Below are 13,539 nucleotides of genomic sequence, written 5' to 3'. Positions count from 1 at the left end.
CTCTATTTTTCCTACTTTATTTTAGTTTTTTTTTTTTGCAAGGCAAATGGGGTTAAGTGGCTTGCCCAAGGCCACACAGCTAGGTAATTATTAAGTGTCTGAGGTCGGATTTGAACTCAGGTACTCCTGACTCCAGGGCCAGTGCTCTATCTACTGTGTCACCTAGCCGCCCCCTCCTACTTTCTAAAAAAAGTATATAATGAAATCTACACATTACTTCCAGAACTGTTCTACTTATTTGTACTTCTTTCTGAATTTCCTCTGTTTTCTTTTGGATATTAAAAATATTTTAATAAAAAGGGAGCTTTTTTCTATCAGGGAGATAATAATGTATGCATATATAAAAATGAGAGGCAAATTTGGGGGAGGATGGAGGACAGTGATAACTGGGGGAAATCAAGAAAGGTTACATTTAGAAAGTTGTGCCTGAACTGAGTTTTGAAGTAAACAAGAATTCTGAGAAGAGAGGAAGGCATTTCAAGCAGGAGGTATGGCTAGTATCAATGTATATAAATGGGAGACAGTATTCTCTGTGAGAGACAGAAAAGGTCATTATGGCTGAACCACAGAATGTGAGAAGGGAAGCATTGTATAGCAAGGTTCTAAGTGCAGGATAAGGCAAGTCATGAAAGGCTTTAGAAGCCAAATAGAAATGTTTGTATTTGATCTTCATGGCAATAGGGAGCTATTGAAGCTTTCTGAAGTTGTACTTTAGGAAATTCCCTGTGATAGCTATTTGAAGGCTGGTTTGAAGAGGAAAAACAATTGGGTCAGGGAAACCAATTAAGAGTTATTGCAATAGTCTAGGTGAGAGGTGATGATGGATTGTACTAGGGTGATGATTATATGAAGAGAAAGAAGGAAACTGATAAGAAAGATTTTGTGGAGGTTAAAAATGACAAGATTTGGCAAATATTGTAAAAAATGAAGCAGAGCAAAGAGTCAGGGATAATACCAAGGTTGTGAACTTGGGTGATTGGGAGGATGGTGATGATGCCTTGACAGAGATAGGGATTGCTGCTCTATTTTCTGAATGCATTATTTTCACTATTTTTCCCCAGGTGGTTTGTAATATACACTTTCCAATCAATTAACAAACATGAACTTATTAAAGTTATACTACATGACAATATGTAGTAATGGGGCTTTAAGGGTTTAAACAATCCTTTCCCCTCAAGAAGATTACATTCTCAAGGAAGAGACATTCCAATAAATAGGTATTTACAAGAACATATAAAGTAGAAGGAATGCAATCTTGAGGGGAGAGATCAAATAACTAGGTCCCAGAAAGGCTCCTGGTAGAAGATAATATTTGAGATGAATCTTGGGGAAGCCAGGGATGCCAAGAGGCAAAGTTGAGGTCAGTATTTTGTATGATGTTTAGTCATTTCAACTCTTTGTGACCCCATTTGAGGTTTTCTTGACAAAGATACTGGAGAAGTTTGCCATTTCCTTCTCTAAGGTCTAAGTGACTTGTCTAGGGTCACACAGTTGGTAAATTTCTGAGGTCAGATTTGAACTCAGGAAGAGGAATCTTTCTAACTGTAGGTCTGGTGTTATACTTACTGAACTACATGGCCATGCTATATGAGGAATAGTAATTAAGTCGGTGTTGCTGGTTCTTAAAGTTCATGGATATAATTAGAGTACAAGAAGACTAGGAAGGAAGGAAGAAGTCATATTGTGAAAAACTTAAAATGTCAAGCAAAAGAGTCAATATTTGATCCAAGAGGCAATGGGGGGAGGGGGAGGACTACTAAAGTATAATGAGTATGTGTGTTAGGGCCATTTTAGTAAAATCACTTGGGTATCTATGTGAAAAATAAATAGAAATGGGAAGAGATTTGAGACAGGGAGACTGAATAAAAGTTTATTGTCATGGTCTAGAGCAAGAGGGGAGGAGGGAATAGCAGGGGTGGGAAGGGCTATGTGAGTGGAGAGAAGGGGACATAAACTAGATATATTGAAAAAGTAGAAATGATAAGATATGGTAACTGATTGGATATAAGGGATGAATAAGAATGTCTAGACAAAGATGATACTAAGTAGTCTGACTACCAATTATGTGTACTTTCTCCTTAGACATAAAGTTCTTAAAAATGTTTTTGATGATTTCCCAGAAAATATACATTTAAAGGAGATTTTTTTATCATTTCTTGGGCATTAGCTTTAGTGAACTAAAGACCATATCTCCATCTGATTTTCCCATGAATGGATCTCCCTGATTGTTCCAGGTATTTGCTTAATGGAACAACCTTCAGAACTAATAAAATTTCTTCAAACTCTTTCAATCAGCCTCAATGCATTCTGGTTCAAACCATTCTTCACAAATGTGGCTAAGACAAAGTCCTTTCATCAAAATCTCTGACATTTCTCTACTTTACCATAATCTTGATCATTACATCTCTTCCTGTACCTCATGCCTCCTTAAGTTATTCTTCAGTTTCCTTACATTTCCTATTTTTTCGCCCTTTAGTATTTTCTCAGGTTATTAACCTTGTTCTAACTTTACTTTCTTCTCTTCCCTTCCTATAATTCACCAATCTAACCCTACATTGTTATCCATTCTTGTATCCCTGGCCCCTTTGTCTTATTGCTGCACTTTGCTTGCCAAACCCAGGCTTGTTTACTCCTACCATCTACTTTTTTCACTCCCACTCATATAAGTACAGAATGGAGTAAGAGGAAATAACACAATTGTAATGACTAGATATGCTATAAATTCATGTTACCCAATTATAACTGGACCCTCATTGCAGCAATGAAGTTCTTTTATTCTTCCCTGATTGATTACCTATTTAACTCCTCACAGAAGCTTTTCCAAAACTCCTCCTCTCTTCTAGCCTCCCACAATTAACTCTCTTCTGAATTTCTCAACTGATGACCTCATTTTTTTGGTGGAGAAATTGAGGCCATTTCCCCTGAGTTCCATCTCTCTTCAAAATTCCTTGACATCATCACCCCCCCCCCCCCGCCACATTTGATAATGAAGTGGCCTTCTCCTTGCCAAGGTGAAACCTTTTACATGGGATCTTATCTCTCCATCTTTTCCAACAAATTTTAATCTTCAACTTCTCCCTATCTATTGATTCCTTCCCTACTACTTTCAAATGTAATTCTCCATCTTTAAAAAATCCTCACTAAATCCCTAAATTATTTATATATATCTCCCTTTTTCATCCATGGAGTCATTGTTAAAGACATTTTTCAGTCTTTCCAACTGTCTTTGATTCCAATGGAGTTTCCTTGGCAAAGATACTGGAATAGTTTGCCATTTTCTTCTTAGCTCATTTTACAGATGAGGAACTGAGGCAAACAGGATTAAGTGGCTTGTCTAGAGTCCCATGGCTAGTAAATATCTGAGGCTGAATTGGAACTGATGAAGATGAGTCTTCCTGACTCCAGACCTGATGCATTGTTTACTAAACCACCTAGCTGCTCCCTTTCATCCATACTCTTTGAAAAAGTTGACTGTACTTCCTTTCTTCTTACTTATATTACAACCCTTTGCAATTTGGTTTCTGACTTCATAACTCAATTGAAACCAGTCTCTCCCAAGTTCCCAGTGATTTCTTAATTGTCATATCGGATGGTCTTTTCTCAATCCTTATCTTTCTTTTTTTTATTACTTTTTTTTAGGTTTTTGCAAGGCAATGGGGTTAAGTGGCTTGCCCAAGGCCACACAGCTAGGTAATTATTAAGTGTCTGAGGCCGGATTTGAACCCAGGGACTCCTAACTCCAAGGCCGGTGCTCTATCCACTGTGCCACCTAGCCACCCCAATCCTTATCTTTCTTGATCTCATTGTTCATTTGACACTGTTGGTCACCTCTCCCCAGTACCCTCACCACCAACTGACCTCTCTTGACTTCCACCTGTTGTCAATTAGCCGGCACAATGGATAACACTGGACTTAGAATCAGGAAAATCTTTTTCAAATATTAACTATGGCTGACATTCAACTGTCCTTTTAATTGAAATTTTATTTCATTTTTCCAATTACACATAATAGTAGTTTTACAACATTTATCCATTTGCAACTTTATGTGTTTCACATGTACAATCCTGTTTGACATATTTCCAAATTAGTCATGTTGTAAAAGAGGATTAGAACTAAGGGGAGGGGTGGCTAGGTGGCATAGTGGACAGAGCACCGGCCCTGGAGTTTTTTTGCCTTGCAAAAAAAAAAACTAAGGGGAAAGAAAAAGCCATGAGAAAGAAAAGAAAAATATAAAAGAAGTTTTTAAAAAGTGAACATAGTATACATTCATACTCTGTAGTTTTTTCCTTTCCATGTGGCCATTGTCATAGCAGGTCTATCAAGGTTGCCTTGGATCACTGAATTTCTAAGAGGAGCTGCATCTATATAGGTGATCATCTTACAATGTTGTTGTTAATGTGTACAATGATCTCTTGGTTCTGCTCACTTCACTCAACATCAGTTCATATAATTCTTTCCATGCTTCTCTAAAGTTTGACCACCCATAATTTCTTTTTTTTTAGGGTTTTTTTTTTTTTGCAAGGCAAACGGGATTAAGTGGCTTGCCCAAGGCCACACAGCTAGGTAATTATTAAGTGTCTGAGACCGGATTTGAACCCAGGTACTCCTGACTCCAGGGCCTGTGCTTTATCACTGTGCCACCTAGCCTCCCCCACTCATAATTTCTTAAAGAACAATAGTACTCCATAATATTCATATACCATTACTTGTTCAACCATTTTCTAATTGATGGTATCCCCTCAATTTCCAATCCACTGTTAAAAATTCTTTTGAACATGTGAGGCATCCTGTTTTTTTATGATTTCTTTTAGATATAGGCCTAGTATTGATATTTCTGGGAAATCTGCCCAGTGACAAGAATGAATTTCTAAAAAAAAAAAAAACCCTCTGAGAAGACTTTGGTGGAAGCTTAGAAGAAATAACACTATTAAAAAAATGTAAAGATGTATGGTAGACATTACATACAAACAGTATATGGTATTATCAAGTATAAAATGAGTGCAAGAAATGTGATGTAAGATATTATTGATAATATTTGTGACTGGAGAATGGACTTGGTTTATCTTAGAGCAGCAGAAAGCCTGAGAAGTATATTGTTACTCCTAAAATCACTAAAGAAATTCAAATTCTCCAGAGAGATGGTTACATCTGTATTAGAGGACACATGAGAAAATATGGAAAGGTTTACCCATGACAGGACCCAGAGAAATTGTAAACTGTTGTTCATTTGAAAAAGATTGGAGGTTCTAGTGGCCTACAAGGTCAATAGGATCCACAATTGATCAAAGCATCCAAGGAAAATGATGAATCTTAGGCTATATTTTGTTCAAAGTTGATCCGGGTCACAATATAATAGGACTCTGATTTTCTTTTGTTGCTTTTTGGAACTGGGGCCTTGATTAAAAATGGGATGGCTGGGACATTCATATTGTGCTACTAGAATTTAAATCCTTACACCCAAACAAGACTCATCAAAACAAAAGCATTTACCAAGAATGTTTTCATTAATCAAAAACAAAAGTCAGAAGTTCTAAGATGATCAGACACTGTTGTTATTTTGACCACAAACAATACCGACACAATCGGGTGGCATTATTCCCAAGACCTGTCAGGCAGCTTCTGGGGAAACTAAAATCTTTGGGTTCCAAGGGGGGGTATATTTGCAGGTTTGAGAGGAAAAGGCTGTGCTGATGATTTGATCATCAAGAGTCAGGTTTAGATAAACTGTGTTGTTGCAACCCAATGTTTCTGGAACATTGTGGTGCTTCACTGATGTGGGAAGGAAACAAAATTCAAAAGACCAAGGACTCCCATAGAATTCAGTCATCACCAGTCCTGTTTCCTATCAAATCAGGCCATTGGGTGAAATGATTCTGAAAAAGGCAGTGAGAAAGATGGCTTTGCACAACATTCTCCTTACTATAATAAACATGGTGTGCAAGTAATATCGTATATATATGATGACATGGTCCACTTTGATTATGAAGGACAATTGCTACTAAATAAGAAAGATGGAGGGGATGGTTCCAATGTATTATGTCTTGGTCATATTAAATCTGTAGTACCTTGTTCACTTATGGGCATTGGATTTTTAAAAAGGCTTTGTTAAGTGGGAGAACATCCAGAAAAGGCAAATAGGAAAGAATTTCTATAATGTCTAGTACAGTGAAAAAAAGACTAGGGAGGACATAATAGCTGTATTCAAATATTTGAAGGGCTATTATCAGAGGGATGAATAGTAATCTTCTGGTTGGCCTCACAGCACAGAACCAAACCTGCTCCAAGAAGAGCATGGATAGGATATCTCCTGCCATTTCTGCTGCTTCCACTAAATGGGCAATCTCTAGGTATATTGATAGAAATAGATCATCCAAAAAACAATGAAGTAATAATCCCATTGTCCTCTACCCTAATCGGAGTTTTGTTTTATTATGTGCAGAGGAAGGCAACCAGTATTGCTAGGAGATCCCAAAACTATGCCATCTGAAGACTGATTGAAGGAACTAGGGGAAAGGAGATTGAAAAGATGTAGAGAGACCCAATAGCTTGCTTCAGATATCTGAAGGACTGTCATGTGAACAAGACTTGATACCTGCTCTATTTGTCCCAGGAAGGAAGAATTAAGACAGAGAACTAAGGAAGAATAAATAGAAGTTACAGAAAAGTCAGATGTTGGCTAAACAATAAACAGCAACAGTAAAAGAACTCCCTAATAATTCCCTTTGTCCAATGGTGTTATAGGCTACCTCTTATGAGGCTGTGAGGTTCCCATCCCTAGAGGTTTTCAAGCAAAGACTAAGAATGAGAATGCCTCATTTCATTCCTAACTTTGTCACTTATTGGTCATCTTGGGGTTCAGGTGGACTACAATTCAAAGAAGCCAGCAGTGTGACTTGGCAGTCCAGAAAACTAATGTGATTTTTTAGCTGAATTAAGAAAGGCAAAGGGATGCCGACATATATTGGGTCAGTTAGACCATTTCTATAGCACTGTACTAGCCCACTGAATGATACTTTTTAGGAAAACTAGAGAGCATTTTGGAAAGTTACAGGAGGAATTCCTGCTTTAGGCATGGGTTGGATTAGATGACCTCTGGTCTCTGACAGCTTTGTGAATCTGAACAAGCTATAAGATCACTAAATTCCCAAAGCCCAAAGATGTGTATTAATAGGCTTCTGGATAAAAAGGATTGAGTCTGCACTGGGTCAACAGCATGACTTCCATGAGTAATGTTCTGTTGTTCTATAAAAATGCTGTCTCAGAGATAGTAATGCTTTTTAAAACCAGTGTGGGATTTGTTCTGTTTACTGCTTAATGCCAAAAAAGAGTTTCTGAAGTGAGAGATGACTAGGAACTGGGAAGTCAAGTGGAACTGAATATGGCTAAACTCTTTGCTTTTTTTTCTTCATGAATATCAAAGAACCAAATGTCCGTAAATTACATTTTCTGGTTGTAAATGAGTCTTTTGAACCCACCATAAATCATCCTTTCAGTTCTCAAGACCCATCCCTTTCCCAAAACACCCACAAATCATTCAAATGAGCATTTCCTTATAAGAACTATAATTGACCATATTCATGTAGGAGAAATTAAAGTAGCATTATTTTGGACCTTTTTTACATATTTCCCTCAGAGAAAAGTACTAGGATGCATACAACCTACAAAAATCAAGGAGTATGTCCAGGTTGATTGCATCTCTATAGTGGTATTTTGCAAACTTGGAAGGGTTCATTGATACTCTTAGTGATCGTTTCAACTTTTTTTCTTAGTGTTGCAATCACTAGCATCTTGCTGATGGGCCTTAGATTGAAAATAAGCTAGAAAATGTTTCAGGCTAACCAAAAATATTTAAATTTGAGACTAAGAATCAGACAAATATTATATTAAAAGCAATACTTTATAATTATATAGTCCTTTATAACTAAGAACTTTCACATCCATTTTCTGGTTTGATGCTTACAATATCTACTAATGTACTTCTCCAATACCTCATCATTTACATGCCAGCTTTCCTGGGTTTTCTAAGCCTATGTAAACCTCTGACAAAAACTACAAAGACTGAAATGCTTTGAGGAAGAGTCTAGTGATGAACTGTATACATGACATCTGAGGATTGCTCTGATTCACTTTGGAGAGGTTCCTCCTAAGTTGGCTAGTTGCTTATAGGTCAATCAATGCTTTGGTTACAGTCAGTCTCTTAAGTTATTGAAAGGTTACTATTTATGTTGGTGGAGGGAAAGCCTGCACAAATAAAATCATCAATCCTTTAAGAGAAGGTCAAATATGATTAGCCTCATTTTTAGATAAGGAAATGGAGGTATTAGAGGGATGGAGGGGTCTAGCTGTGACCAAGAAGCAAGTTTAAGTTGTCATCAACTTAGGTCCTCAGATTACTAGTACAGTGCCCTCTTTTCTCAGTCCTTGTTAGATTGTCCCTGGTGTGTGTGTTTGTGTGTGTGTGTGTGTGTGTGTGTGTGTGTGTGTGTGTGTGTAGAGAAGGGAACAAAGGAATATATTGCAAATGGGAAGAGTCAGGGTCCCTCAAGTACTGGCAGATCCTGATTGGGAGATAAGAACATTCCAGGTCACAAGCACTTGGAATAACAAAATGTTTCTAGGCCCTATTGTGTAAAATATGAGGGACAACAAAAGCATGTTTTCATTTTTCATACATGTGGCTTACTTGTGGTGTAAATATACTCACATTGATTCAACAGACATATTTGTAGGCCTTGGGGCACACATATTATCCTATATGTGAAGTTCTGGTTAAGGCATAGGGGAAAGGATAAAAAATTTGGGAAATTATGAGCTTGTACCAAATGATCTTCAAGGTCCTTTCCATCTCTCAATTCTGTGAATAGCCCAGTCCCTGTCTTCAAGAAACTGGGAAGGAAGGAAGAAAATTTTTTTTATTATTATCATTGTCATTATTTTAATAATAAATCTTCTTATATAAATGTTAGCTATTAATAATAATAATAATAATAATAACAATAATAATAGTTAGTCTTATATAGTGCCTGAAGGTTTGCAAAGTACCCAAATAAAATCTCTCCTTTTTATTGGAAGTCTTCCCTTAGTTATTTCTTACTTATCCTATATATTGTTGACTTTTAATATATTTGTTTGCCTGTTGAATCAGCTATTAAATTGTAAACTCTTTGAGGGTAAAGCCTATTTCTTGCCTCATTTTGTACCTTCAGCACTTAGTTCATTTGTTGTTGTCCCGTCATTTCAGTCACATACAACTCTTCATGTTCCCATTTGGGGTTTTCTTGGCAAAGATATTGGAGTGGTTTGTCTATTTCTCCAGTTCATTTTACTGATGAAGAAACTAAGGCCAACAGGGTTAAGTGACTTGCTCAGAGTCACATAGCTGGTAAAAATTATCTGAGGCCAGATTGGAACTCAGGAAGATGAGTTTTCCTGACTTGAGGCCCGATACTCTATCTAGGGTACTAGCTGCCAGTCTGATACCAAGTAAGTATCAGCTTAAATGTTTATTGATTGAGGTATCATTCCATTTCATTTAACTTCACAACAACCCTGGGAGGTGGATGCCATTACACATAAAGAAACTAAGGTAGACAGAGGTTAAGTGACTTGCCCAGGTTCATGGAGCCAGGAGGCATTTGAGGCTGGATTTGGACTCTGCTCTTCCTGACTTCAGGTACAGCACTATCTACTGTACCACCCAGCCAGCTGCCTCAGGCTAAGTCAAAGAGCACATATAATTATCACATAAGGCAAGGGATGATCAATGCCTCAACAGCATGCTTCACTTGTGTTTCCATACATGAAGCAAATGATGTAAAATACTCAAATCCCAAATCAAAATTTAACATAAATAGCACACAAGGATAATGGTGATAATGATAACAAACAACAATGTGGTCCTGAGCAGCTATTTGTGAGACCAGAACTTGAAATCATGGCTCTGTCATCAAATTTCTTTGGAGAAATGTATGTTTTGCTTCCATTTGGAATTGTAGTATGTGCTACATCTACATTAACCTGACAAAAGACATTTATTCTCTTAACCACTCCACCCCCAGCACTGGTATTTTTTAAAATTTGTTTTGGGTGAAAAAAACACCATGGTGATATAGCTTATGTGGATTTTACTTCAATGAAAGGAAAGATTTTCATGGAAAATAATATTGAATTTTGTATATGCTAAAATAATTTGACTTTTCAGAGCAGATCTATTTTCATTTACATGTCTCCCAGTCCCACACAAATACTGAGCCTCATCCCCATTTTACATGTGGGTATACCAAGGTACACACATAGGCTAAGCGATCCAAAGAAAGTGCCTCCCACTTCAGAGCCAGCCTTTCCCAGGCCAAGGTTGAACATTTCATTTTTGCTTCTATATGATTTTCTATCATTACAGATGAAAATGAAGCCTCATACCTAGCTTAAGTAATGCGCACATCAGCAGCATTCTTTTCTTCTTTTTATTGCCTTAGAGACATATGCTGACTTAGTCAAGATCCCTTCAGTAAGCTGTGACGGATGATGTATGAAATGAAAAATCCTTGTCCAGCACTTGGAGCCTATTGAAAGGGCTGTAGAGTCTCTCTGCTTTTTGAGGAACTGAGGAGACAAACCCCAAAGTATGTTACATTACAATCTGTCTTTCATCCAGTAGAACCTAACCCCCAGGTGCAGAGTAGACTAATATGCATATCAGATTGCACCCCTCTGGGATGAAGCACAGGGTGCTTTCACCATCCCCACTCCATAAGTAGCCACCAAGAGAGAAAGCTTGAGGGGAAACTAGATAGGCCCCAGGAAAGTGACTGGGGTTGCTGCCTGGAACAGGATTGGAGGAAGTGTGGAATACAGAGGAGAGTCTGAAATGGACTCTAAGAAAATGTTCCGCAGTCTTACACCCTAGAGAATTTTTCTTTTCATGAGGCAGTAAGTTTCAGGGAGTGAAAGGAACTCTAGTTTGGGAGTCAGAAGACCAGATTTAAGAGTTCTGTGATTTTGGTCCAGTCAATTAACCTCTATATGCCTCAAATTTTCCTCCGCTTAGAAATCTTGTATCTCAAGATTTTTTCCCCCTTTAAATTTTTGTGAGGGAAGCATTTTAAGGGAAACCAAAAGTACTCTAGAAATGTGTTCTAGTTTATTGCAGTCAGTTATTAATAAATTATTTTTTGACTTGACATAAAAAGAGGTAGAGAAATTAATGATTCTTTTTCTTTAAAGGCATTTACAAAACTACATGGAAAATAATATAAGAATTCCCTGAAGGACCCAGCAAAAAAAAATTTTTTTTTTTTGCAGCAGCAGCAGTTGACATGCCTGATCCTGATCTTTCTAGTGTTTAAGACTTGACTTTTTTTTTCATAGAGGTGACTTTCAACTCAGCTGCTGTACCTCTCTTTCAAGGCCTAACTCATATACTACCTCTTCTGGGCAGTGTTCCTTCATTACCCCTTTCCCCTAATTAGGTGACTTCTCCATCCTCAAATCTCTCTTAGAACTTTGTTTAGCTCTCTCCTTTATACTCACCTCATTCCTACCTGCTATCCTTTGTTTGGTTTTGTTTTTTTGCAAGGTAATAGGGTTAAACGACTTGCCCAAGATCAATTATTAAGTGCCTGAGGTTGTATTTGAACTCAGGTCCTCCTGACTACAGGGCTGGTGCTCTATCCATTGTACCACCTAGCTGCCCCTGCTATCCTTATTTTTTAAGTTGTTTCCCCTCCCTCTTCCTACTCAATTAGATTAAGAGCTCCTTGAAAACAAGCTTTGTGGCATATATATATATATATATATATATATATATAACATAAATACATATAAATTTTAATATCTATAACACCAAATACATTGAAGTAGATGATCAAGTCATGTTTGTTGAATTGAAACTCAATTCACTTATTAGGATCTCAGGTTCCTTACTGTAAAGTAAGGGAGCTGAATTTTATAAAGGCCCATCCAGTTCTAATTTCTATAATTCTATATAATCTTTCTAAGTTGTAAAGGCTTCTGGTAACAGTGTGTTTGAAGGATCTGAGAACAGAGAAACTCATTACCAGAAGGTTGGTCATTAGGTGATGATTTTCTTTCCCCCATGGCAATTTAAGCTACATAGAGGTTCCTATTAGTGCAATAATGAATCTAGTGAAGTGGTCTCATTACTTGAATTCACATTGCATGTTTCCATTGGACTGGAATCCATTACCATATTTTACTTAATTATTATTTCATAGGATACATTCGTTATTCACACAAATTAGGACCTAGCTGCATTTTAAGTATGGAGAGTTTGTGTTCTGTATCAGAGGAGGGATTACCCACACATTTGAAATCACAGATCTTTGAAGTACATTTTAACACATGTTTGTTTTCTTTTCACCCAGATGCTCCACACTTGTAGGTGCTCCTGGGATTCTTTTAATGTCTCTTCATTCAGATTCTGAGATTCTATGATTCAGAACAATCCTGCAAGTCTGTTCCTTTTCATTGAATTGGGAGGCAAGAGACCTGGATTCTATCCCATCTCTGATACTTACTGGTTGTGTGACCTTGGACAAGTCACTTAGCTCCTCTGAGCTCAATTTCCTCATTTGTAAACTGAGGGCAGAGTTATTGTGAGGAAAACTCTAGTGATATATAAATGTGAGCTATTTTTAGTTTTGCTACCATAAGCAATACAACAATAATCATTCATCCAAAAAGCATTTATTGAAGGCCTACAGCAATTGCTATGAAATGTTTGGGGAATGATACATAGAAGACAACTACCACCTCAGTCCTGATGGACCTGAGAGATAAGTCAAATTGAGGGTTGTGGTGTTTAGGAAGGGGATCTTATCTACACAAAGGTCTTAGATAATAACCATGAGTTCATTTACTCTGAAGCATGCATTAGAAAGGATGGCATACCTAAGAAAATAGTTGACCAGTTGCTTTCCTGGGAAACAGAACTGGGAGAGACAAAGTGTATTTGTCACAAATAGAGTAGAACTAGTTTGCTTCTAGTGGAAAGTACAATTTCTGGAGACTGGTGTTTTATTCCATATCCTACCCCTTGGAGAAATCTACTTAACTTCTCAGTTTCTGTTAGATGGGACTAACTAATAAGACCTGCTTTTTCTACCTCACTGGATCAGTTCAAGAGTCATGTGATACAATTATTGCATGTGAAAGTACTTTGAAAAGCACAAAGTTCTGTACAAGTATGGCAGTCCTATAACTTCAAAGGGATAATATTTTTCTCTGTGTTTAGCATTTTAGGTCAATCAGAAAAAATGCCACATGAATACATAAAAGGTAGTAGATTTAAAATTATGCCCTCGGTGCATCTCTATCTCACCTTTAAAAATCTTATTTAAATGTCAATCAATTGCCCCCCCACTTGGTAATGACCTTCCTTCCCTTAGACTTTATATAGCTTTTTGCATAAAAGTAATATCGCAACTTTAACTATCTTTGTTGGTGTTTTATTTTCCTCAACTAGTCTCCTTTTACAGGGCCCCTATAGTCTCTCAACTTTCTTATAGCTACCAGTGGCCA

This window comes from Macrotis lagotis, chromosome 1, assembly GCF_037893015.1.
Source record: "Macrotis lagotis isolate mMagLag1 chromosome 1, bilby.v1.9.chrom.fasta, whole genome shotgun sequence".
Taxonomy (NCBI): Eukaryota; Metazoa; Chordata; class Mammalia; order Peramelemorphia; family Peramelidae; genus Macrotis; species Macrotis lagotis.
This window is presented reverse-complemented; position numbering follows the sequence as displayed.